Source organism: Gorilla gorilla, chromosome 11 (genome assembly GCF_029281585.2).
Source record: "Gorilla gorilla gorilla isolate KB3781 chromosome 11, NHGRI_mGorGor1-v2.1_pri, whole genome shotgun sequence".
NCBI lineage: Eukaryota > Metazoa > Chordata > Mammalia > Primates > Hominidae > Gorilla > Gorilla gorilla.
The window spans coordinates 143492810-143508112 of NC_073235.2; positions in this window are offsets into that span (position 1 = coordinate 143492810).

Here is a 15303-nt window from a genome sequence, read left to right on the forward strand (position 1 = left end):
AAGTAGCTGAATCCAGTCGGGAGAATCGCTTGAACCCAGGAGGCAGAGGTTGCAGTGAGCCAAGATCGCACCTTTGCACTCCAGCCTGGGCGATAGAGTGAGACTCCGTCTCAAACAAAACAAAACAAAAACCATCTGTACCCCTAAAGTTATAGAAATATTTTTTAAGTCTTTTTTAAGTGAGGAGCTGATAAGAAAAATTGTCACCAAGAAGGCAACACTTTCCACAAAACAATGACCAGTTAGAACCTATAATGGAGGAGTCCAACCATAATAGCAGTCAAAAATTGCTAGAATGCATATGTAAATAAAGAATACATAAAATAAAAATAAGAATAAATACAATGGCAGGAAATAACAAGAAATATACAGCTTTCTCATTCATAAGGAAATTATATAGAAAACTTTGAAAATCCACTGAGAAGAGGTAAATTAGTGGAAAAGCACAGCGTATTTTTGGAAGAGGCAATATTGTAAAAGAGCTAGCTTCCTCTAAATTACAACTACACATTCCATGCAATTAAAATAGCAACAGAAGTTCACATGGAAACACGAACATGCAAGACTAACCAGGAAATGTGTTAAAAAGAAGAATGAGGAGAATCTGCCCTATAAGACACTAAAACATAATACGAAATTCTCATAATTAAAAAGATGCCAGTGTTGAAGAAGAAACAGATCAAAATTTTATGATAAAAGGTGTCCTTTCAAATAATTTTGGGGAAATAGATCATTTAATTACTATGTTATTTCCCACAGTGTCAGATACTGTGGGAAAATATAGAGCTGGATCCCCACCTGACATGTGAGTGACATCAAGACAAATTCCCGAGGGAATCAATATTAATTTGTGAAAACAAAACCTTAGGGGCTGGGATGAAACGTGGTGGCCGTGTGCAGTATCTTGGAGTGGAGAAAGCGTGACACATCACCTGAGCCCTCTAAAAAGATGAGGACTCCACAAAAACCCCAGCATCTCTATGGCCCAACACCATAAGCCAAATGGAAATCCCAGCCCCACACTGGGAAAATTATTTCCACACTTATGAAGATGCAGGGATTTCCGACAGTGTAAGGAGCTCTGCAAACCCACAGCAAACAATCTGAGTGATGACCCCAGAGATGGGCAGAGACTACAAAGGGACAGTTTGCAGAAGGAAAAACAGGAAGAGAATGGGCCAATAGGGAAAAATATGGACACAGTTAAAGAACTGCACATCAAAGCGTAGGGTTGTTGGCTGGGCACGGTGGCTCGTGCCTGTAATGCCAACACTTTGGGAGGCCAAGGCAGGCAGATCATCTGAGGTCGGGAGTTTGAGACCAACCTGACCAACATGGAGAAACCCCGTCTCTACTAAAAATACAAAATTAGCCAGGCGTGGTGGCGCATGCCTGTAATCCCAGCTATGCAGGAGGCTGAGACAATAGAATCGCTTGAACCCGGCAGGCGGAGTTGCGGTGAGCCAAGATCACGTCATTGCACTCCAGCCTGGGCAACAAGAGAGAAACTCTGTCTCAAAACAAAACAAAACAAAACAAAAACAGTGGGGTTGTTTTTTGACCTATCAAACTTCATACAATTAAAATGTCTAGTAATGTCCAGTGTGGCCAGCCCATGGGAAAATGTGCCATGGTAGTGTCCAGGGCAAGGACTGCAATGTTTCTGGACAGCAGTTTGTCAAAATGCACCTGCATTAGCATGCTCCTACCCTCAATTCAGTAATTCCATGGCTAGCAATTTGCCTGTTATATACACACACAAAAATTTGCCAACATAAATAGGCAAGAATATTGATCACAATATGGATTTTAAAACGACATAATCAACCAGGTGCGGTGGCTCATGCTTGTAATCCCAGCACTTTGGGAGGCCGATGTGGGCAGATCACCTGAGGTCAGGAGTTCGAGACCAGCCCGGCCAACAAGGTGAAACCCTGTCTTTACTAGAAATACAAACAAATTAGTCGGGTGTGGTGGTGCGTGCCTGTAATCTCAGCTACTCGGGAGGCTGAGGCAGGAGAATCGCTTGAACCCAGGAGTTGGAGGTTGCAGTGAGCCAGGATGGTGTCACTGCCTTCCAGTCTGGGCCACAGAATGAGAATCTGTTTCAAAAAAATAAAATAAAATAAAAAATAATCAAGGTGTTCACCCGTGGGCACGGGCTAAATGGACTGGGGCATATACAGGAGTGATTTCTCCAAAGCGTCTAAAGTGAAGGAGTCTCAGAAGTATGTGCTGATGGGGGAAGATGACTGGGATTTGTTGTTAAATTGTTTAGAAGGGACACAGAAGAGTGTGCACAATGTAACCCCCTCATCCCGTTTTTTTCACTGAGAAGAATCACGAGAAACTGTTGGCAGCCTTTGTCATGGCTGGGGGTGACTCTTGGTGGGGGTTGTTGAGAAGGCACGCACTTCTTTCTTTTTAAATATATCCACTTTCTGTGTATATGATTTGAATTTTTTAATCTTACGTGTAACTCTTTACGCTATTGGAGTTAGAGAGTAAGATGCCTTCATATTTTACTTTCTTTTGTATCATTCTGAATCTACACTACTAATAAATACTACATTAGGGAAAACGTTTTTAGAATCCTATCAGAGCTGTACACTTCTAGATAAACCAATATGGAAAGAATATTAGGTTAAATCATATCAAATTACTGATGTCTACTTTTGACCTACAAAAGTGGTAATTTTAAATGGTTCCATTTAATAAAAATAAATTGTAGAAAAATATATCACAAAATTTAAAATACAGAAACCAGCTTTTTACACAGAAAATTACAACCCGCAAGTGCCACACCGAGAGGCGGCTGCAGCCAGTCTGAGCCCTGGGGACGCATGTGCTGTGACGTCCAGGCAGCAACCGGGCCGGGATGGGCGGATGGCGGGGGTGCCGAGGTGGGCAAATCACCTGGGGTCAGTGCGGGGAGCTCTGTGGACACCAGGATGGCAAGTCAGGAAGACGCTGCCCGCCACGGTCCCCCTCGGGCCTGGGAAGCCCGGAAGGTCAGGGCCTGGAGGGGAGCTGGGTCCAGGCAGGGAACTCACAGCAGAGACGCCCCGAGGGTGGGGTCGGGCCAAGAGCCGCAGCCAGGGGATGCCCTGACCTGCGCAGGAGAACGATTCGCGGAATTCCAGAAGGGACAGAAAGGCACTGAAACAATATTCGAAGAAATATTGGCTTAGAATTTTCCAGAATTGCCTACAGACAGAAACGCTCAGATTAGGAATCAGTAAGTACCCCAATAGCAAATAAAAGCAAGTCTGCAGAACACCAGAGACAAAACAGTGAAAAGACAGGTCATCTTAAAAGAAGTGAATTATGAAGTCCCAGGCCAAAGCGTTGGGTGGAACCCCAGGGTGTGGAACTGCAACAGCCCGGCAGTCTGGAAAGAAGCCGCCAGCAGCCCGCGCGGCTCCGCGGTTCCGTGGGGCCTCGTCCCCGCCCCTGCCCCGCTGTAGGCCCCGCCCCGCGGGAAACCTCGCCCCGCTGGTGGCGCGCCCTGGTTGCCGTGGCAACCTCCTCCCTCCGCTGCCGGGTTGCCGGCTTCGGAGCCTCTCAGCAGCGCCGTTGCCATAGCAACGGCGGGCGGGTCCCGCGGCGCGAGCCGAGCTAGGGTGAGCATCCCGTGGGGCTAGACGATGGCGGCTGGGCGCGTGCGGCCTGTGCGGGGCCTCCCCGGTTGCGGTGAGAGCGGCTCGAGGGATCCTGTGCCCGGACCCTGAAGTGCGGCCAAGCCGTGGGGGGCTCCGTGGGCTCGCGCTGCACCGCGGTGGGGTTGGGGTCCAGCCACATAGATTGAGTTGGAAGGCCCTTTGGGACGGGAAACTGCATGTTACAAATGGGGAAACTGAGGCCAAGATCGAAAAACGCTGGGAGGGACTAGCTCCAAGCTGACGCACTAGTGTCCAGACAGAATCCTGCTGGCCTAGCCAGGACCCTTTACATCCCAGCTTTGCTCAGATGGCTCCCGGGGATGACCTGTGGGCGGTGTTCCTGGCATGGACCCTGGATCCTGTCCCCACAGAGCTCCCTGTCAGGCCGAGGCCCCGTTGCCCACCTGGTCCTCACAGATCCCCTCCAGGCGCCTGCTCAGGGGCACCATGACAGGCCTTGCCCACCCTGTAGTCACATCTTCACTGCAGCTTTTGCAGCCTTTCCCTGAAACTGAAGACTCCCCATCCCCCAAAGCCCTGTTGGGATGCCTCTTCCCCCTCCTCCTCCATGAAGACTTTCTGCCTTACAGGACGGACTGGGGGCCCAGGTGCGCAAAGGGGTCACCTGAGGTCAGCCCGGGGGGCTCTGTGGACACCAGGATGGAGGTCAGGAAGACGCTGCCCCCCACGGAACCCCTCGGGCCTGGGAAGCCTGGAAGGGCAGGGCCAGGAGGGGAGCTGGGTCCAGGCAGGGCTCTCACAGCAGACGCCCTAAGGGTGGGGTTGGGGTTTCATTTGTTTCATCCACACCTGTTTTGCTCTGTGCACTCTGTCTCTGAGAGTCTCGGGGTCAGGTGTACAGTGGGGACGCTGCAGTCCTCAGGTTTGGAGAAGAGAATGTCAATGAGACAATAGCAGTGAAGTTGTCTGAGAACTGGCTGCTGGAATAAAATCCTGGCTCTGCCCCTCACTAACTTTCGAACCTGGGTGGTCATTCATCTCTTCGAGCCCCAGCATCTCCGTTTGTGGAATGTGAAGTGATTACCCATCAATTTCATGGCGGGTAAATTGTGTCCAATAAACAATGGCTGTCAGGGCATGGTGAATGCTTAACCAGGCTGTGTCCACCCCTCCACAGTGGGTGGGAGCTGGCCTAGCTCAAGGCCTGGGGTGCAGCGCAGACTCCCCAGAGGTCCAGGAACCTCAGCAGTGGTGTCAGCAGGTTTGCCGCATGCTCTGGGGCTGTGGTGATGGGGCGGAGACAGGACATCGGCGACTGGCCTGGATCCAGGGAAAAGAGGCCCAGCAGAGCCCTGGTCACGTCCCAGCTCTTGCAGTGGAGCCGGGGACCTGAGTGAGGAGCAGGCAGACCACACTGCAGCAAGGGGCAGCCAGGCAGAAGCTCAGGCCCAGCCCACAGACACCTGCCCCAGCTCTCCCCAGTAACCCTGACCCTTCCCACCATCCCAGCCCACAGACACCTGCCCAGGCTCTCCCCAGTAACCCTGACCCTCCCTGCCATCCAAATCCGTGCTGTGGAATTTGTCAAGCGCTTACTTTTGGTTTTTTGGTTTTTGGTTTTTGGTTTTGGGGAGTTTTTTTGAGATGGAGTCTCGCTCGTCGCCCAGACTGGAGTGCAGTGGCGCAATCCTGACTCACTGCAACCTCCACCTCCCGGGTTCAAGCAATTATCCTGCCTCAGCCTCCTGAGTAGCTGGGATTACAGATGCCCAGCTAATTTTTGTATTTTAGTAGAGATGGGGTTTCACCATATTGTCCAGGCTGGTCTTGAACTCCTGACCTCAAGCGATCCACCTGTCTCGGCTTGCAAAGTGCTGGTATTACAGGTGTGAGCCACCACACCTGGCCAAAATGCTTACTTTTGAATAGCTGAACTGAGTTGACTCGCACCCACAGAGGGCACAAGGAGGCACAATTGTCGCCCCCATCTTGCAAATGAAGACACCAAGGCTGAGACACTTGAAAAGGCCCCTGAGGGTCAGAGGATGCTCTAGATTGACTTGAGCCAGGTCTTTGACTGAATACCCTTCCCCCAACTCCAGTAGCTTCTCTGGGGCCAGAGCGAGGCAGTGCTTAGAGGATGGGAGGAAGCAGGTTCCCTGGTAGGAAGCCCCCAGCCTGGCTTTTCACCAATGGAGGCATGAGGTCAGCCTCTCTCTGCACTAATGTTAAAGCTTGGCAATGACCTCTCTCCGCTCAAGCCCACCTCTCCCAAATCCTCGTCATTCATAAACAGCTTCCACCCAGCTCAGCCATGGAGGCTGGTAGTACCTTCTAACCCAGGGTTCTCACCCTGGCTGCAGATCAGAATCACCCTGCTGTATCCCTCAGAGATCCTGACTCCATTGTTCTCCGTGAGTTATGGGGGCTCCTAGTTAAGCACGCCAAGTGGTTCTGTGTGTGGCTGGGCCCTGGGACCCCTGGCGTGGGCAGCCATCAATCAGGAGAAGTCCTGGCTATGATCACCTCTTGCCTGCCGGATGGGCAGAGAGAAGATACAAAGCAGCATTTCCTCCTTGCACACTTCCAAATGCTCGCCCACAGTGACTGTGTTTGTTCCATCCTGTTTTAGTGGACATATGTTCTCAAAATCATTACTCTGTGCTTGGGCCTGGGGTCCAGGCCTCCTCCCCATTTTATGGATGGAGAAATTGAGGCTCAGAAGGGAGTCAGGACCAGGACACAGGACAGACGATGCCACATGAACGGCCCTTCCCATTCCTCTGCTAGAAGAACAAGCGTCCACTCCCTATTTCTTGTTTTTCTCCTGAAAATCCAAATGTTTATAGAAGTCATAAAGAGAAATAAACAACCAGGTTTTTGCCCCAGGAAACAGGTCTGGTGAAGATGTTTATTGGAGACTCTTGAGGACCAAACCCAAAACTGGGTCATCCTGAGGGGAAGAGGGTGAGGAGGAGCCATGATGAATTGCACCAATGTGGGATTTCTGAAGATAGTCGCGCCAGTTTCTGACCCTGGGGCTGCTGAGGGTGACCCCGTGTCCAGGCCCAGCAGGACAGTCCTGCCTTGTGCTTTTGTGCCCATGCCCTCTTTCACTCTCACAGTGCCCGGCTTGGGCGGCAAATGACACAGGTGCCCTTCACACCACAGGGAACTCCCAGACCTGGAGTTCTCAGTGCAGTGGACAGAAAAGGAGGCCGAGGCTTGTTGCGTTTTTGGAGACACTTAGCACCACATTCTGTATTTATCCACATTAGGTTTGGGACAGTTTTTTGGGAAGGGGCGTGTGTGTGTGTGTGTGTGTGTGTGTGTGTGTGTCTGTGTCTGTGTGTCTGTGTGTGTGTATGTATACACGCATGAGTGGGAAAGAAAGAAGGCCAGGCGCGGTGGCTCGCGCCTGTAATCCCAGCACTTTGGGAGGCTGAGGCGGGCGGATCACAAGGTCAGAAGATCGAGACCATCCTGGCTAACATGGTGAAACCCCGTCCCTACTAAAAATACAAAAAATTAGCCGGGCATTGTAGCGGGCGCCTGTAGTCCCAGCTACTCGGGAGGCTGAGGCAGGAGAATGGCGTGAAACCAGGAGGCAGAGCTTGCAGTGTGCCGAGATCGTGCCACTGCACTCCAGCCTGGGCGACAGACAGAGTGAGACTCCGTCTCCAAAAAAAAAAAAAAGAAAGAAAGAAAGAAAGAAAGAAATGTCAAGTGGAGAGAGGCTGAGACCCTCAGAGCTCCGGTGGGTGGGAAGAGGCCAGGATGTGAAGTCACGAGAGCCGGGAGGCCCCAGATGCTCAGGACCCTCAGGAGTCCTGGGCTCTATGAGCCTCGCCCTCCTCAGCCCCTGCCTTGGGGATTTGGACTCTGCGGGGCTGGGAGGAGGCCTAGGAGTCCGTCATTGCAGGATCACACCCCCATCCCTGCGCAATCCCTAATCTCACATCAGAATCACTCAGAGGTAGGACCAGGGTCATGATCCCATTTCAGGAAGGAGTAAAATAACCGGCAGGAGAGGGGCTTTGCTGGGCCCCGGACTCAGAAACTGGAGCCCTGGGTGGGTGGGGCCCAGGCTGGGCAGCCCCCAGCCAACCAAGGGTAGGGACTGGTAGGGCCCCAAGTGAATGGGTCCCCAGGCTCTGGCCCGGGAGGCCCACCGGGGATCTGCACAGCGTGGGCAGCTCTGACGGGATCTGCTTGTGGCGCACTGGACAGCCGGGTGCTGACTCAGTGTCTGGCCGGCAGCAACTGGGCTGGGGCCAGATCCCATCGCAGCGCAGCCGTGTCAGCAGGCAGCTGCTCCCGGGGACCAGGACCAGAAGGAAGTGTTGGCTGTTGACACATCAGTCCAAGTCCCCTACCCCTCTGCTTTTGCTGCTCCCAGTCCCTCCAGTTTTCCCTCATCTGTTCATCCACAAAGACCCTGGAAGCCCTGAGCTTCCTCTGTGTCTGGAGCTGCAGCATGGCAGTGGGAAGGGCTGCCCCTCTGCAGGGCCGCTGTGCTGTGTGCTAGGTGGGGCTGATAGCTGGGGTCACCCCTGCTGCTCACCCTTAGCTGAGGAGGAGAGGAAGCAAATTGGGTGCTCCCCAGTGACTTGGGCCTGGATTCTGCTGTCAGCCTACACACAGAGCAGGAGGCTGGGGACTAGAGGTTCTCTGGGGACAGCATGTAGAGGACTTGACCACAGTGCTAGATGCTGGCAGGGTTGGAACTGAGTAAGACACAGTCCTCCCCAGGGCAACCTGCCATCTTTCTGATGACAGACACTTACACAAGTACAGGGAAGACAGGGACCTCACACCATGGAGGAGCCCAGGGTGTGCTAGGTGGACTTCTCCCCTGTGCAGACCTACTCCTACCTCCTCAGCCTGTCCCTGCCCCTGTGTCCTGGGAGGGTGGCCTCTCCAGATTCTATTCTGGCTTCAGCCAGTAGGAGAGACTGCCAGGGCTGGAGAGCAGGAGGAGAGGGTAAGGAGGGAGGGGGCTGATCCTTCTGGCCCCACCTTTTCAGATCACTCCAGACAGCCTGCCCTCTTGCTGGGGGCTTTAGTTTCTGAATGGCACTGTCCAGTTCCACCACTGACTCCCTCCTCATGCCCTCCAGCACTGGCAAAGACCCCAATGCCACCCACACCTTACTTGGTGGGTCCCCAGCCCTGTCCACACCTGTGTAAGCAGCCTGTCACCAAGCTCTCTGCAGCTGTGCCCCTGGAGCATAGCAAGAAGTTTCCTGCCGGAACCCTCACTGGTACCTGCGGGTCTTTCTCAAAAGCCCATGAGCATTGACATAACCAGGCAGAGTGCCCCTCAAAATACCAGTAAACAATTCAAAGAAGAAATTGTACAAGTTATTGTTCTCTGAGCCTAAGCAATAAAACAAAAAGTAAATAAGAAAAGTATGGTCAAGAAAAAAATGTCTAATGCCTTGGAAGTTAAAAAACTTACTAGGTTAAATGAAGAAATATAACTGAAGTTGCAGTCTTTCTAGAAATGAATGAAAATGAGAATGCTCTTTATCAAAACCAAGGGGATGCAGCTGCTGTGCTGTGAGAGGGAAGTTCAAGCTTAAAGGCATTGATATGAATTCAGGAAAGGTTGGAAATGATTGGCCTCTATGTTCAACCTCAGAATCTAGACAATGAACATCAACAACACGATTCAACAGGGCGGGATAAAGGGATTAAGGCAAAACCCCAAGTCATGAAATAGAAAATAAACACAAATTAGACTTAGGAAAAAAAAGGATTGGTTCTTTGAAAATGACAAGAGGATATAACTATAGAAACAAAATATTTAAAATTAAATACATATATAAAAAGTGAAAATCTAAGTAACATTGATACAGCTGGGTGCAGTGGCTCACACCTGTAATCCTAGCACTTTGGGAGGCCGAGGAGGATGGATCACCTGAGGTCAAGAGTTCAAGACCAGCCTGGCCAACCTGGCCAAACCCCGTCTCTACTAAAAATATAAAAATTAGCCAGGCGTGGTGGCACATGCCTGTAATCCCAGCTGCTCGGGAGGCTGAGGCAGAGAATCGCTTGAACTTGGGAGGCGGAGGTTGCAGTGAGCTGAGATTGTGCCATTGCACTCCAGCCTGGGCAACAGAGCAAGATTCTGACCAAAAAAAAAAAAAAAAAGGTGGATAATGAGAAGAAAATTGAAGCAAGTCAAAGAGAAATTACTAGAGGAGTCTTACCTATGCTATGGCAAATCAACCTATCATCAACTTGAAGGCCATAATAATTAAAACAACTCAATATTGGCAAGGGAACCAACAAAAAGATAAATGATAGAGGTAGCACATGCTAAGGGCGAGATTTCAAACTAGTAGGGGAAAGGCTCAACCTTCTCAGCTGCACTTGGGTGAAGGATCTCCGGAGAGGGAAAGTCAGGAACCCTCCCTGCTCCATGCACAAGCCCAGTGGACTAAAACCTAACCTAAGAACAGAAACTCCGGAGCAAGTGAGTCAGTGGGTAAATCAGCGAGAACCAGCTCTTTCCCGATGCCTCACCCACGTGGAGGCCCATGGCCAGGGTTGGCTTTGTCTGATGGATGCGGGACACCCTCGGCCAGCAGGGGCCCAGGCGCGGCTGGAGACTGGAGGCCAGCTGAGCAGAAAAGCCAGGCCCTGCAGTGAAGCCTGATCAGAGGCAGCTCCCCCTCCCCGAGCCTGCGTGCTGCAGATGGATGCTGGCTGGTGACACAATCCCTGACCGTGCAGGGCAGCCATCGGCGGGGATAGCCCATGTGTGCATACGGTTGGACGACTCAGAGTCAGTCCCAAGCCGGAGGCCTCTCACCCACAGCTGAAGTTTGATGTTGGGTCTGTGCCTCACTGCAGTGTGGCCTGGAGTTCCAGGATGCTAACATTCACGAGCCTATGCAGCGCCCCCACGGCACTTTCAGAGGAAGGCACTGAGGGTTGAGCTGGACACATCTCCTGATCCCAGGGCCTCTGCCTCCTCGTCTCCATCAGGGGTTCTCAGAGGCGGCTGGGCACCTGGTGCACCCGGGCCTGGCCACCGTGTTGTTAAATGCACCCCAGAGTTCCTGGGGCTCAGCCTGAGTCGGAGCCACTGGTCAGAATTACCCCCAGTGCCCCACACTGTGAAGGGGAGTGTGGCTTCTGGGAAAAAGGAGGTGCCATCTGCATAGAGCTGCCCTCTCTCCCTCTCCCCTCATCCCCTTCTGTGGTCCCAGCTCCTGTGCAGGTCACCAGAGAGCGACTTTCCCTGAAGCCCACACTGGCGGCTCCTGCCCTGGTAAGGAGGGGGCACACCTGGGTCCAGTTCCCAGGTAGTGTCTACTCAATGCTAGCTGTGTGGCTCCGGGCAGGGCTCCCTCTCTCCAGCCTCAGTTTCCCCATCTGTAAACTGGAGAGTCTTTTAGAGGCCACAACCTCGGATGACCCTTCTGCCATTCAGGCTCCATCAAAGGGTCTGCAGTTCTGCTTCCATCCAAGGGAGCACAGCACACAAGAGACTTAACTCAGACTCAAGGTCAGAAGATGACCTGCAGAAACAGAACCAGCAGCAGGAGCAGCTGAGATGGAAGCTTTCCTTAGATCTTGGCAGAAGAGAAGTTGACCTTGGAGGAAGGAGTTTGGGGATCAATTCCCTCTTCCTCTGTTATTCAAGAGGACCTGTGGGGAGCTAAGAGGCCAGTCCGGATGCTGCCAATGCCGCTGTGTGCAAAGCTGTCTCTGAGAGCAAATGTGGGGCTTGGTGGCTGTGAGCTGGTCACACTGAGCATCTCTTCCAGGCAAATTCTGTCTCCCCCAGCTCCAGGTGCAATCACTGGGCCATGACTGGAGAAATTGAGGGGGGAGGTGTGGAGAAGGCATCCTGGCAACAGCAGGGGCAGTCGTGACCCATGGAGTACACCCTGTGTGGACCCTGACGGGGAGCTGCAGACACCATGGACAGCGAGTTCCCTGGGCTGGTCAGCAGGGGACAAGGATCCCAGCAATCCATGGCCTGAGCTCACAGGCCTGGAGGGCTCCAAACAGCCTCCCCAGTGCCACCTGCTGGGAAAAAGAATTAGAACCAGGGATGCGTCTAAAACTGACAGGAAAGGTTAGACAGGAGCTCCCAACAGGGCGAGTGTGCCTCGGGATCCACAGCCCAGGCCCCCTCCCCATAGGGGAGGCTGTGCCCAGCCAGGCCCAGGTGCCCACAGAAGTGTGGCCTCCCCGGGAGGATCCGGCTGTGGCTGGGTGGCCAACACGCCTCTTCTCAGGGTGCCTGGACACATGCTCCTGAGGCATGCTCCCTGGGCTGAGCACAGGGAGCCCCACCTCAAAGCTGAAGCCCCATCAGTGCAGCCACATAGGTGCCTGGGTCCAGGTGGCCCCATCTCCTCCAGGCCAGCCTCCCCGGCTGCTCTTCTCCATTTACAGGAGGGACCCTTGGGTAGGTCACTCCCTGTTCCATGCCTCTGTTTCCTCATCTGTAAACGGGAAATAACACAGAATTTCCTCAAGGGGCTGCAAGGACTGGCTGAGTTCTGTAAAATGTGGAGGACAGGGCACGCCGATGGCTCATTCCCATCACTCCTGGGCTTCTAGGATGGACAGGAATCCAGCTTCCCAGCTGGGCTTCTGGTTTCGGCCCTTCCCTGTTGGATCTGGCATGGGAGGGCCCACTTCCTTCCAGGATCTGCCTGTGGCCTGTGCTCCTGGTCGGGCCAGCAAGAACGAACTTACTCTCAGGGTCCCCCCATCTCCCAGCCTCCTTGCAGCCTCCTGGGCCACATCTGCAGTCTCAGGGACTCGAAGCCCTGCGGGGAGAGGTCAGCAGGAGGCCTGTGACCTCAGAACACCTCTCCACCCACGGGCGCCAGGTCTGGGGGCAGCCCAGGAGGGGCTAGGACATTCCTAGGGCCCTGAGGGTTGAGGGCTGGGAGCTGGCCCTCAGGGCTACCAGGTGAAGGTCTGGGCTGGGCTTTGGGGAAAGGAATCCAGGGGTCTGTTCTGAGGAAGGGAGGTCTTTTGCCTGGGGTGACCCTTCATAGAGCACTCTCTCCTGTCCCACCAGGAATTAGGTGAGGCCTTAGGCCTCAAGCCTACTGGGGTTGTAAGGGAGAATGAAAATCTTTCCTTTCACCCTCTGAAGTCCCCTGAAAAAATGAACCGACAGAAAGCAGATTAACAGGGGAAAAGGCATACAAATTTATTAACGTACACAGGAGTCAGGGAAATAGAAGAACTCAAAGAGGCTGGGCACGGTGGCTCATGCCTGTAATCCTAGCACTTTGGGAGGCTGAGGTGGGTGGATGGCTTCAGCTCAGGAGTTTGAGACCAGCCTGGGTGAAACCCCATCTCTACCAAAAAAAAAATTAGCTGGGCTTGGTGGCATGTGACTGTGGTCCCAGCTACTTGGGAGGCTGAAGTGGGAGGATCACTTGAGCCTGGGGGTTGGCGGCTACAGTGAGCTTAGATGGCACCACTCAATTCCAGCCTGGGTGATAGAGCAAGACCCCATCTCAAAAAAAAAAAAAAAAAAAGGACTCAAAGAAAGGCAGGATGGTTGCTGTTTTTATACCACCTTGAGATTTGTAAACCAAGAATAAAGTCCTAAGCCCTTTCAACCAACTGACTAGACCCCGTTATATATATAAAGTTTGGTGCCGCAAAAGGAATAGCACTCAAATATAAAATTTTATTTTTAATTCTCAGCAAGGTAAGTTACTGCTATAGAAGGATGTACCCTTAGAGATGGAGCAATGGTGAGTGCACACCTGGACGAGGGAGGGGAAGCGGGTCTTAACCCTGAAGCATGTGGCCCCTGCTGCTGTGGTGTTCCGCTACTGGCTAGGGTTAGACCGCACAGGCTAAACTAATTCTGATTGGCTAATTTAAAGGGAGTGATGGGGTGAGTGCTTTGGCGGGAAAAATGGTTATGACAGAGCAGGTAATCAGAATGAGTCGGGGGGAGCAGGTGATCGGAATGAGTCTGGGTGGAGTAGGTAATCAGAATGAGTCGGGGGGAGCAGGTGATCGGAATGAGTCTGGGTGAAGTAGGTAATCAGAATGAGTCGGGGGGAGCAGGTGATCGGAATGAGTCTGGGTGGAGTAGGTAATCAGAATGAGTCAGGGGGAGCAGGTGATCAGAATGAGTCAGGGGGAGCAGGTAATCAGAATGAGTCGGGGAGCAGGTGATCGGAATGAGTCTGGGTGACGTAGGTAATCGAAAATGTTGCTTTATGAGGAAGTTAAGTTTAACAGTAGAAGGCAAAGAATTGAACATACTGACATATTGATTCTTTGAATAGAAATTTAGAACTTATATCTAACAACCCCCTCTTGACCAAGGAGACTCCACTGAAACCTGAAAAGCTGAATTCCCAGCCATGATAGGAAGTGGGGTCAGACATATCTCCTTATTCTCCCTCCCTTTTGGGATTTAGGCACAGCTGAGCAGCACTAACCTTAAAGTAGAGACCATGAGAGTGATAGAGCAGACTCCTTGTGGCAACAAGACACCAAATTTCAGCTTGACTCTGGTGTAACCTCACACGACAGATGGCAGACCCTGAAGGAAATAAAACTATTTTACTCCAAACTATATTTCTTTGACATATTTTGAGATGGCCCTGCAAAGCCATCTTTTGTGGGGGAAATTTGCATCTGTAGAGAATCTCCATTAATGCAGCCAGGCCTTCCTTTCTAGTCCTTTCCCGGATCTAAGGGAGATTAAATGAGGGTCTGACACTTTCAAAGTCTGAAAACAGACATTCACCTTCTATTCTCTCTGAAGACTGCGACCTGGGAGGCTTCATCTGCATAACAAGAACCGTGGTCTCCACAACCCCCTTATCTTAACCCCAGCCTTTCTTTCTAGTGACTTCAAGTCTTTAAACAAAGTCTAGCTCTTTCACCCAATTGTCAATCAGAAAATCTTTGAATCCATCTGTGACCTGTAAGCACCCCAACTTGGAGATGTCCCACCTCTTTAGGCAGAACCAATTTACACCTTCCACGTATTGATCTATGTCTTTGCCTGTAACGTCTGTCTCCCTAAAATGTATAAAACCGAGCGGTGACCCGACTCCCTGGGCACACTTTCTCAGGACCTCTTGAGACTGTTCCCCGGGCCATGGTCACTCATATTGGCTCAGAAGAACCTCTTTAAATATTTTATGGAGTTTGGTTTTTCTTTGAACAGGTTACAGAAAGAATGGAGGCTCAAGCACAGCCAAAAACAGATCCCAGTGGCATGGCAGGTTATGGGAGGGGGAGAAGAGGAGGCCAGGCTCACCAGGTTAGGGGACCTCACAGCTAGCAAATGGTAAATGCTGCTTTTAGCCTTTAAGGGTGACAGACTGATATGGTTTGGCTCTGTGTCCCCACTCAAATCTTACCTTGAATTTTAATAGCCACCACATGTCAAGGGTGGAACCAAGTGGAGATAATTGAATCACAGGAGTGGTTTCTGCAATGCTGTTCTCCTGATAGTGAGTGGGTTCTCACAAGATCTGATGATTTTATAAGGGGCTTCACTTGGCATTCCTTCTCCTTCCTGCCATCATGTGAAGAAGGACATGTTTGCTTCCCCTTCCACCATGATTGTAAGTTTCCTGAGGCCTCCCCAGCCCTGTGGAACTGTAAATCAATTAAACCTCCTTCCTTGATAAATTACCCAGTCTCAGGCAGTTCTTTA